The sequence below is a fragment of the Solanum verrucosum genome, unplaced genomic scaffold (assembly GCF_900185275.1).
Source record: "Solanum verrucosum unplaced genomic scaffold, falcon-dt-bn FXZP01000212.1, whole genome shotgun sequence".
Lineage (NCBI taxonomy): Eukaryota > Viridiplantae > Streptophyta > Magnoliopsida > Solanales > Solanaceae > Solanum > Solanum verrucosum.
The window spans coordinates 79121-90637 of record NW_026020038.1 but is presented as its reverse complement, the minus strand read 5'-3'; the positions used below and the strand labels follow the sequence as shown (position 1 = coordinate 90637).

At 32.9% G+C, this 11517-nt stretch overlaps 1 pseudogene; it reads right to left on the bottom strand.

Annotated features, from left to right (window-relative positions):
* Positions 1 to 7005: 7005 nt before the first annotated feature.
* LOC125821641 (uncharacterized) lies at positions 7006 to 8748 on the bottom strand (annotated as a pseudogene).
* Between the last annotated feature and the right edge of the window lie 2769 nt (positions 8749 to 11517).

The following is an 11517-nucleotide window of genomic DNA, read 5'->3' as shown; positions in this document are numbered from 1 at the left end:
CCTTGACTATCTCCGCAAATTTTTCTCCAATGAGAAACATTATCCTGTTATAATACTCTGGCTCTTAAATGCATATAAACAGTTCAACGATATCCTTCTCAGACATAGGACGCCGAACCCGGGCGGCGTCTTTCCTCTACCTATATATTCACGATAGCTTTTAGTGGATTTTTGCTTAATTCTCTCTAAAGAATAGCGATCAGGAACGATCTTCACATTGTAGGGGAACCTTTCGACGAAATCTTTAGCTAGTGCATTCCAGCTAGACCACTGCTTTATCTCATGGGAAGTAAACCATTACAAGGCTTCTCCATTCAAACTTAGGCTAAAGAGTCGCATTAATAAAACTTCATTCCTTCCAACTTCCATGAGCTGGTCACAGTAGGCTCTCAGGTGTGCCAAGGGATTCCTGGTTCCTTCGAAAGTGTCAAATTTGGGAACTTTAAACCCTTCTGGGAGGTCCAGATTCGGATGGATGCACAGATCCTTATAAATCAACTCATCGACTTCAGGAATACAATGCAACTCATTTATGGCTTTCCTGATCTCTTCTTTGATATTCAACTTGGTTGCTCTTCTTTTGACCTCCATTTTCTCTCTTGTTCCTCATAGTGATCAAGCTCAGAAAAGCTGGCATAAGGTTCATTTGGAATTCGAATTTGAAAAGTAGTCTTTTGAGGTAATAGCGGAGCAATGGTGGGATTCTGGGTATTTTAAATGGCTTGGTAATTTTGGGGGAGATTATGGGGGTTGCTATGCTTATTTTGGTGATGAGGGAAGGTTTGGGGATTGTTAACCTTTTGATTTTGAGGGTGAGGGCAAGCTTACGGGTTGGCATTATAATGAGGAAGGAACGTTTGGGGGTTGGTACCTTGTAGAGGATGTGGCACTTGGTAAGAGACGGAGGCATGATGGGGATTTGGGGTGGTTAGACCAATGATGGGGGAGTTTTGAGCGGGGTTAGGAGATGGGTTATGAAACTGTTCTGCGCTTGGAGGAGGAAATTAGAGCATAGGTCTTCCATCTCCTTGAGGGTTGAAAGCGAAAATTGGATTAGGCAATTATTGTCTTCTTTTCATTTCGACCCTCATTTCGGCGATCTATTGCATTAACTACATAATTAATTCATTTTGATCAGCAGCGGGTTGAGCCATGACAACATCAGTCAAGCCAACCTTGTCATTGTTATCACCAATTACTGCCTCTCCTTTTTGCGACCTTTGATCTGGGAAGGAATCTTTTGGAGCTTCAGATCTTGTAAAATAAGGGTGTTCAACCAGCTTATCAATACAAATCAGTTCTAAGCACCTGATAGAAGAAAAATAACTCAGAAGGAAAACGTGTTAGTGCTTGAAAGTGATAAATAGTGCAAGATATCACACATTGGTGTAAACACACAAGAGTTACTTCATTTGAAGATAGACTAGCCCAAGGATATAGAAAAAATGGCTAATAGACAGAAATTTGTCTATATATCTTTCGGATTAGTGGTAGAAAGATTGACTTCCGTCAAGACAAGATTTTTTTATTTTTATTTTCCTTTATCTTTCATTGACATACTTCTGATTTGCGATTGAGATTTAATTTGAATCTCATTGCAAGAGTTGAAGAAGATAGAATTTCTCCGAATGGGGATCGAGCCTTGAAAGGCTGCCTACTTTAGGTCCTACGTAATTCGAACAACTTGAATTTCTTTCAATTTGAGATGATGAATCTTTTTCTGATATGAGAGTAAGCTTTGAAAAATGAAGTTCATTTTTTTTTGGGAAACTAAAGACTCGAAGGGTATTTGGACGCACTTTTGATAGTGATTTGATATTTATGCTTAGAGGTTCTAAAAACAATTCGAAGAGGAGTGAGCTAGAATATCTTAAAATAAAGCAAATATATTCACACAACCAGTTATAACACATAAGCAAATATTGCGCGTTTTAAACAAATGTGTGATCCTTTTGTGCCAAGGTTAAGCCTAGAGATTCGAACGATGTATAACGTCGTTTGAAACATTGCATTGCCTCAAAACCCAAATTTATACAAATTTTACGAATAAAACCGAAAGGGATACATAATAGGGAAAAAGGATATAAATGATCAATCCCAGCAGTGGTACAATCCTTAACTATGCTTCCAAGGACGGTCCTTCTTTTTAACTTCTCGTCATTTTCGAATGTCCACGCTTTGGACGAAATGGTAACTTGAACGTTCTTCGAGTCGAACAAACTATTAAACTCCTAACCTCAAGAGACAATGTTTTGCAAAATGACGTATACTTCCTTCAAATTTAAACACATAAACATCAAGATAAAACACTTAAGGATTTCAAAAGACTTAAACAGATAAAATTAATTGATAAAGGGTTCGAGTTCAAATGTACATTCCGAGAAGGTTTTAGGCCCTCGGAATGTCCGCTAACTTGCGGTTGACCGGCGATTTGACTAAAAATGACTCGACTAATGTTTAAAACTTTAACTAAGTAAAAGAAGTCTTTTTTATTTATTTATTACTATTATTCTCATTTTTTATAGGGGAAATAAATGAAAGGGGGGGTCATCCTAAAGAGAAATAATTTAAATGACAAGACTAATAATAAAATAGAGTTTAGTAATAAATAAAATGTACAAAAATAAATATTTTTATTTTTATATATAAAAGAGAAATGACTATCTTTGGGAAATTAATTAAATCAAACCAATTCACATAAAAAAAATGGTTAGTCAATTCAAATACAGATAAAGAGCAAATGGAGGAAATATCAAGTTTGGGCCTTAGGCCCAAATTCAAAACCTATCCTAATACTAAAAAGGGAAATTTTTCAAAAGAGCAATATTTTAGCTTTTAGTGGGACTCCTTAGCAACAGTTTCATTATTTATTAAAAATGTCATTATTTTAGTTTGTTAAAGGATTAGTTATGTATTTATTTTATTTTGATTAATTTGAAAGAATACAAATAATTAATAACAGAACAGAGAAAATCATGGAACAAAAAAAAATCAAAAAAAGTAAAAAAGATTTTAAATACAAATCAGTTACGTTTTGAAAAGAGCATAAATAGTCATTTTTCCGTCGAGCGGTTTTTTGCTTTCTTCTTAAGAACATCAAAAAAAAATTAAAATAATTTAGTTTGTCTTCCAAATCATTCATCTGATAACTTTCAAAACTTCTTCAAATTGAATACGACATATTTTTGAAACAGAATTTTTCAGAGTACAAGAGTGTTGTTTTTTTTCCTGATTGAATCAATGAAATCTTTGTATGCATTGGGATTTATAGCTTTTTTCGGATGTTTTGTATCTAAATTATGATGTATAACGAATGAAATTGTTTTTTTTTTTAGTTTAGTAGCTGTTTTTTCTGTTTGAATGCATACAATAATTTGTATCCCATTAAGTTAATGTAACTAATCGATCATGAACTATATGTTGAATACAACAATATATGAATACAAAAGTGAGATGAAAATACAAAGTTATAAATACAAAGTGAGATTGAATATAAAGTTGTGTATACAAAAGAAACACTCTCTTCATTTGAGATACAAAGTGACTTTGAAAGGTAAAATACAAACTAGTGGATCATGAATTATATGTTGAATACAACAATATATGAATACAAAAATGAGATGAAAATACAAAGTTATAAATACAAAGTGAGATTGAATATAAAGTTGTGAATACAAAAGAAATTAAATACTCTCTTCATTTGAAATACAAAATGACTTTGAAAGGTAAAGTAGGCACATAAAATACAAAACTTGTTGGTATACAATTAGGTTGAATACAAAACAAAAGAGAAATACAAACTTGTTCACATATAAATTGAGATTGAAATACAAAATGAATACCCAATAAAATACAAAATTGTTAGCATACAGTTAGGATGAATACAAATTAAGAAGGAAATACAAACATGTTGGTATACTAATTAAGATTGAAATACAATGCAACCCTTGGGTAATACACAAATCAAATGAGGGAAATTTCCCAAAATTTTGAATATTATTTGGTATACCTCTAGTAATTCTGATTGAATTAGTCATTGTAGACAATCAGATGCTTTCCCCATAATCTAAAACCCTAAAAGCAAATTTCGATATTATCAAATTTTAAAATGTATTAAATATCAAACAAAACAAACATTTATATGAATTTCTAGAATCTACAAAATCTGAAAAATTAAAAGAAAATCACAAAAAAAAATTGAAATTAATAAATATATGATGAATAATTAAACAAAATCACATAAAAATTGGAAAATTTGACTGAAAATCCGTAATGTATAGAATCAGTGATTTAAACATCAAATAAAAAAAATCAAAATTGATAATGGAAATTACCTTGCCAACTGAGAAATCTGCTTGAATTAACAAAGAGATTTCGTTTAACAATAAAGAAAATTTCTTGATGAACAACAATTTAGCACTTTGAAGAAAGATAAACTTGAAACGTGAAAGGTGGGGAAGAAATGTGAAAGTTGGGAAAGAAACGTGAATGGTGATGAAAAAAGGTTAATGATATTGGTTTAATTTATTTTTTTCACTTTAAACGGTTATTGATATATAATTTGGTCTAATATAGGACTCTTTCCATAAATAAAATTAATTTAAAATACTAAAATCTGAATACATATTATTTTATAAAAATATTGTCATTCTGCCATTTTAAATAAATATTTTAAAGTGTTGTTATTTTGACTAATTATGTTAAGTATTTTGACTTAATTGCTAATTTTCTCTACTAAAAATGACCCAAAAATGGACCTTGCCCATTTTTACACCTGCTGGACATACTGCAAACTTCCTTGGGCCTTTGGCCTCCTTTTCATTCTCATTTGTCATGATATACACTAAGGGATCGTTTGGTAGAGTGTATAAGAATAATGCAAAATAGGGTGCATTAGTAGTGCTTGCATTAGTAATGCTTGCATTAGTTATGTCTGCATTATTTCTTATACACTGTTTGGTTTGATGTATTAGAAATAACAAATCTTGCATAATGTCTATTAAAAAGATGTATGTTTACAAAAATACCCTTCACACTTTATTTCTTTGTACACTTCCTTTGCAACAAGGTTCTTTGCTAAAACATTATTTACTCCTATTTTTATTTTTTTTTCAAATATAAAATTAAATAGTTGTTACTATATTGAAATAAGATTAAAAAAAGAAGAAGAAGAAGATGCCAGCTCCATTATTAGTAGATTTCCAAAATGAATTTCATCAATGAGGTCAATTTTTTTTTTGGTAACAAAACGTGGAAAAAATTCAGTATCTGCTAATGGATAACCAAGTATCTGCTCTTCATCAAAACAAAAAAACAACCAATTATCTGTTAATAGATAACCAAGGATCATAGTCCACATTATTATCAAGACCTCAATTCCATAAATACATCAACTTGTTGCGCAAGCAGTTGCAAGAGATCAAACTACGCCTAGCTACACTTTTATTGCTTGATACTCTCCTTATCCATCATGTACACTCTAGAAATGTAAAATATTTCCATTACCACAAAATACCAATACAAATGAAGAGTACCCATTTCTGATATCAGAAACTAGGCCTCCAACAAACAAGAAAACTAACTACTAAGTAATCGAATAAACCGTTTACATTTTTGTGCTTTCCTTGAACTACTGAAGAACTGTACTCTCTCTATAATCTCTTTTTTTATCTGAGCTACTGCCTCCTCTATATGTACATGCTTCCCTTTAAATTTTTTCCAGTTTCTTGCACGCCATGTGTGGTAGAGAATAGCCCCACATATAGCTGCAAATGTCTCTTTCTGAAACTGTTTCCAATGCTTCCTTTTTGTTCTCTCCAAAACTTGTTTAATCCCATTGTTTGTCATTGTTATGCCTGTCCACTGTGTTATCCCCTGCCATACATCTTTTATCCATTTAAATTCACATATCACAAAAATAATAATTGCAAATCTCTTTATGTAACTAAACACTCGTAATAGTTTCACATAAATTGGGACATAGTAAATATTTGAGACGTACGAACAAGATCATCTACATCTTATTAAAAAATGAAAAATTACAAATGACAATTCGAATTTGTACAGCAGAATTGTCATAAAGCCTTGGCGACAGAAGCACCAAAGTGATTCTGCTTATTTCCTTGTGGAACAACCCATTTATAATCAACATGATGATGCCTGCACCTAAACGAGCCTGGATGGATTGTTGGTGAACAAATACACTGCTTCCCCATTCCAGCACCAGCAACTACTCTTCTGCTTCCAGTTGATGATTCTGCAGTTGCCTGTAGAGGAACTTGTTCCCTTGCAATACCAGCCATGTATCTGTTCCTTTATTGCATTAAGCTTCCTCCAATACCAACTACTATCAATAGGTGCCCTGTGACTCCATATCGAGGTTTCCTCTCTAAGATAAATTCCATGTACCCATTTTTATCCACAAGGTTTCCTTATTCATTACAATCTACCATATTAATTGTCCCACTGATGCAATGTTCCAGCTGCTACTGCCAGAATCATTTACTCTTTTTTCTTAAATTTAGAAAGGAGGTGGCAAGAAAAGAGAGCTCGTAACTCCCTTCCCCCAAAACAGAAAAAAACAAAAGAGGATCAACCAATCAATGATTAGCTGGATCTCAATACCAGTGAGCATCACAGCAGCTATGAACCATCAACTCATAGAGAAATTAACAAAGGAAAACAGAAACAAGACAGAGAAATATAGGACAAATTAAAGAACTGTCATAGCAGCTATATAATTGCATTTCAGAATCTCAAAATTAAATGGCTACACAAGAATTTGAAGAGCTGTAACGACAACTATATAATTACATCTACACTTAGCATTGACACAAGAGTTGAGATATTTTGATAAAACTTAGTTACACAAAAAGATTTAACATGCTCATGCGCACATTAATAATCGGAGATGTCAAAATATGCCACTGTTGTCACACTTCGAAGTGATTTCAAGCAAAAATTACTAAACTAGTGTAGCCACTTATATCACAAGTTCACCGTACTTCAAAGTTTATCATGGACAGCCATCCACATCATTGTCTAACGATCATGTTCACCCATACGTAAAAATAATTCCATCTTTTTATCGTCTTTACAGAGAATCATTGCAGCTTTTATACGTTGCTCTGTGGTGTACAACTCAAATACAGGGGATTCAAGGATAGAATAAACTTGACCACGAACATCAGCTCGATCACGATCCCCCATCTTTTCAATCAAGGAACCAATTCTTTTGTCTTGACTTTCAGTAAAGTTTTTCATAACTTCCATCATACCCTTAAGAAATGTCTCACTATCATCCTCTACTATTTTTTTCCTTTTCTTGCTTTTCTCTTTCTCGTTAACATTAGAAGATGATCTTTTAGAATACTCACCTTGTTTATGACTTTTTCGGGATCCAGCATGTTCATTTTCAGAACCAGCAACATTTTCTCCTTCATTAAATACGCTAGGTCCAGTGACATTTTCAGCTCTAGTAAATGAACTAGGTTCGGTGAAATCTTCAGCTGTAGCAAATCCACCTTGTCCAGTGGCATTTTTAGCTTCTTCAGTACCAACTTTAGAGTTATGGTAAGCATTTTCTTCTTCTTCTTCATCATCATCAAGATCAACATCAATAGGAAATCTCAAACTCATGTCATTAGAATGTTGTGGAGCTTGACTCTTTTGAATTTCTTCAGTAGCATCTAGCGGCCCTTCAGCGAACTCTCCTGTTGCTCTATCCTTACCAAAGATTTCTTCCCAATCCTCAAATAGTGGCCATTTCTTAGTATTCATTTTCTTGGCTTGTGGATCAATCTAGAAAATTAAAAAATAAAATAGAACAATATGATATTAATTAACTGTAAAAGGATCTAAAGAGAGGCTAGATGCTACTATATATGTGATGATAACAATTTACTTGATCACTAGTTTAAAGGCACATCAACTATGAATAATTAAAGGAACTAATAAGGAAAGTACCATATGAAATAACAAAAATATATTAATTACCTTTATAAAGTCAATCCAATGTTTTGGATCGTCAACTATTATAGTTCCATCACTATATTGAAATCCCAAACCACTTCGAGTCTTCAACAAAGCTATACTTCCATAGCATCTTTTCCAATATCTCATTTTATTTTTGATGTGTGGTTCACCTTTCAATCCACTTGTAGGATGATATTTGTGTATATAACGTTCTAACTCCATCAAGTGTCCTGGTCTAAAGGTTCCATTATCACCTCTCCAACCATTAGCACACAACTCTTTAAGCCCGTCTAAAAGAGTTTGTTCTTCTTCTGGAATCCATGTCCTTCGTGTTGAAGGTGTTGTGTTGCTTGATTTTTTTGATTTCTTATTTGATGATGTTTGACTATTCATTTCGCCTGTAAGAACTTGTGCGACAGATTATCAAAAAAATCAGGAAGAACCAAATATCATAAGATTCACTATAAACTAAAGCATACAACAAAAGAAATGTGAAGAGTACATAAGGGTGTGCAATTAAGGTCACAAAAAAATAGAAGTTTCTGGCAGTTAAACAATTTATACTAGGCCAGTTCTAAAGAGCAAATGAAGTCCAAAAAGGTTCTATAGCTAACAAGTAGCAAAATGTCAATTGTTATATCTTGCATTCCACATTGATTGAGCCAGCTCATCCCTCCAAGTGGTCCACTCCTCCGACGATTCAACAACATCAATATTCTCGTGTTGATACTCCATATGTTCTTCTATATCAATGTCTAAGGGATCCACTTCCATTTCTCTACGAATGAAATTATGAATCAAGCAGCAAGCACTAATGATCCTGTTATGAACCTTAACCGAGTACCATGAAGAACTTCTAAGAATTCCCCAACGTCCTTTCAACAAACCAAATGCCCTTTCAATTACATTACGAGCTCTAGCATGCCTCATGTTAAAAAGCTCTTCTTTACATTGAGGCGATGGATTATCGCCTCGCCAATCCTTTAACCAATATCTATAACCTCGATAAGGTGAAAGAAATCCTTTTCCATTCTTATATCCTCCATCACACAAATAATAGTTACCTATAATATAAACATATAATTTAGTTACTAGTACCATTCTTTCTATGATGTAACTTGAAAGCATATATAAGGCCTACCCTCATGAATTTTCAAACCATTCCTTCGTACTATAGCATCTCGTAATACACGAGCATCGGCAGCTGAACCTTCCCATCCAGGTAACACATAAGTAAAATTGAGATTTCTATCACAAACTCCCAAAACATTAGTTGCTATCTCTCCTTTTCTTGTTCTATATCTTGGTTTGTGTTGGATTGGAACTCTAATGGGAATGTAAGTATCGTCTAGTGCACCTAAACAACCCTTTAAGATACATTATAGTGTTATCTCAAAATATATAATATTTTTCTAAAACTGTTAAAACTGCATATTTTGTAACAAGTTAAAAGATGATAAACGACAGTTTCACCTACCTCAAACCATTTCCATCGATCTTCAATCTCATCTTCAAGTACTGGTTTAGGATTAATGAGTAGCAATGGAGTTAGTTTGAGAATAGCACTCAAGCATTCATTGAAAGCCTGACTTACGCTCCATCCCGATCTAATATAATCAACCTTGATTGATCTATTTTTCTCATGGTGAGCCAAGATATTTAAAAACATTGCTAATTTTTCGCTGCTTGACATACTTTTACTATCGGTCAAACCTCCAATATCCTTAGTTAAGAGAACTAAAGTGTGAAAGGCATTTCTATCCATTCTTAACTTATCGATACATACACTACCATTATCATTTATGATATAGTGTAAGTGAGAAATGATTTTCGGAACTCGAACACTCATACAATACCTAACCTCACGTCTGTTTCGACATCATCTTCTTAGAGAATGACCATGACTAGCCATGAAAAGACAAATAAGGAGAACAAGAACTTGCTGAAACAATATCTCCACAAGAATAATATATTCAATACCTGATAATGGTTGAAGATCCATAATAACACCTATATTTGCCATAAAAATAAGAATGAATACATATAAAGCTTTTAAATAAGTATCTATGTGCATAAATTCCTAATTTTCGACCATATAAAGAGTGGAATAGATGAGCTCAAAGCATATTAAAAAAACAAGCTAAACCTAAATTTCATCTTAAATTGTGAAAGAGATGTTGAAAAATAGAGATTTTAATGAAAGATAAGAGTACTAACCTTGTAAAGATGAGCAAACAATGTTCGATTGAGCAAAGGGAAGAAGAAACCTAATCTTGAATTTCCATTGACAAAGTACAGAGAGATGAAAGGTTTCTGAAGCAAGTACTATGGAAAATGTTTTTTTAAAAGGCTTTGAGGGTACTTTTGTAATTATATAATATAATGCAAGTGTTAAAATGCTATGTATTACTAATACCTAGAATTTCTTGGTATTAGTAATACACAACTTAATACACAATATAGTGTATAACTAATGCAAGCATTAGTTATACATGACATAAAAAAGTGTACCAAACAAGGTATTACTAATACACACACCTAATGCATGCGTTATTTTTCCTAATACACTCTACCAAACGACCCCTAAGTGTATATTTGATGTATACACCATGTATTCCGCTAATTCTCGAACTTCCGGACCTGTAATTTTATTCGAGCTCCATATCTTTGCACTTCTCAATCTGTATTTTCGCATTTTGACTTTTATATCATATTTTTCGATTGTATACCAGTTTATACAATAGGTATATCAGCCTATTTTTTACTCTTTCGGGGCTTGAAAATTTAATTTTCAACATTATCACACTTCTTTCAACCTGTACACCAGTTTCGTTGACCCGATAGTAAGGCTGACTCGAGTAAGAAGAGCAAATTTGGACCTTTACGGCCCAAATCGGAATGCAAACTGGAATAGAGAAGTCTGTGAGGACCCAAGGCAGATTCACACAGAGAAAACAACAAAACAAGATAAGATTTAGTCATGGAGGACACTTTAAATCTATGCAATACAACCAAGATATATGAAAACGAAATAAGACAAAATAGGCATGGGATTAGTTCGCTGCCAATGTTATGCAAATATGACAAAGGAATGCATACAATACTTAATAAACTTTTATTTAAATTAAACTAACTTCACATAATAAGATGAAACACCAAATGGTAGTGATAACTAAACGATAAAACTAACAGTGATTAAATGAAGTAGATTTAGACATGATTACTTAGACATAAATAATGATGAGGAAGCAATTATTAGTAAAAAATGGAGTGGACTATTGAGGCTAATGTGATGAAGTTTAAAAAAAATGCAATATGAAACTATGCAAAGGCAATAATACACCCATGTATTAATGGACTAAAGTTGAGTATTTTCACACATAACCAAAGTAATAGACCCAATTCACAAAATAATGCTACTGCTTTGCAACAATTTCAGTCGTAACTAAGAGATGGAATTTTAGCCATTTTCACAACTTAAAATAAGGAAATAGGGCAAGCATAGGCAACAGAACATACAAATAACTTAAACACAATTTTTCA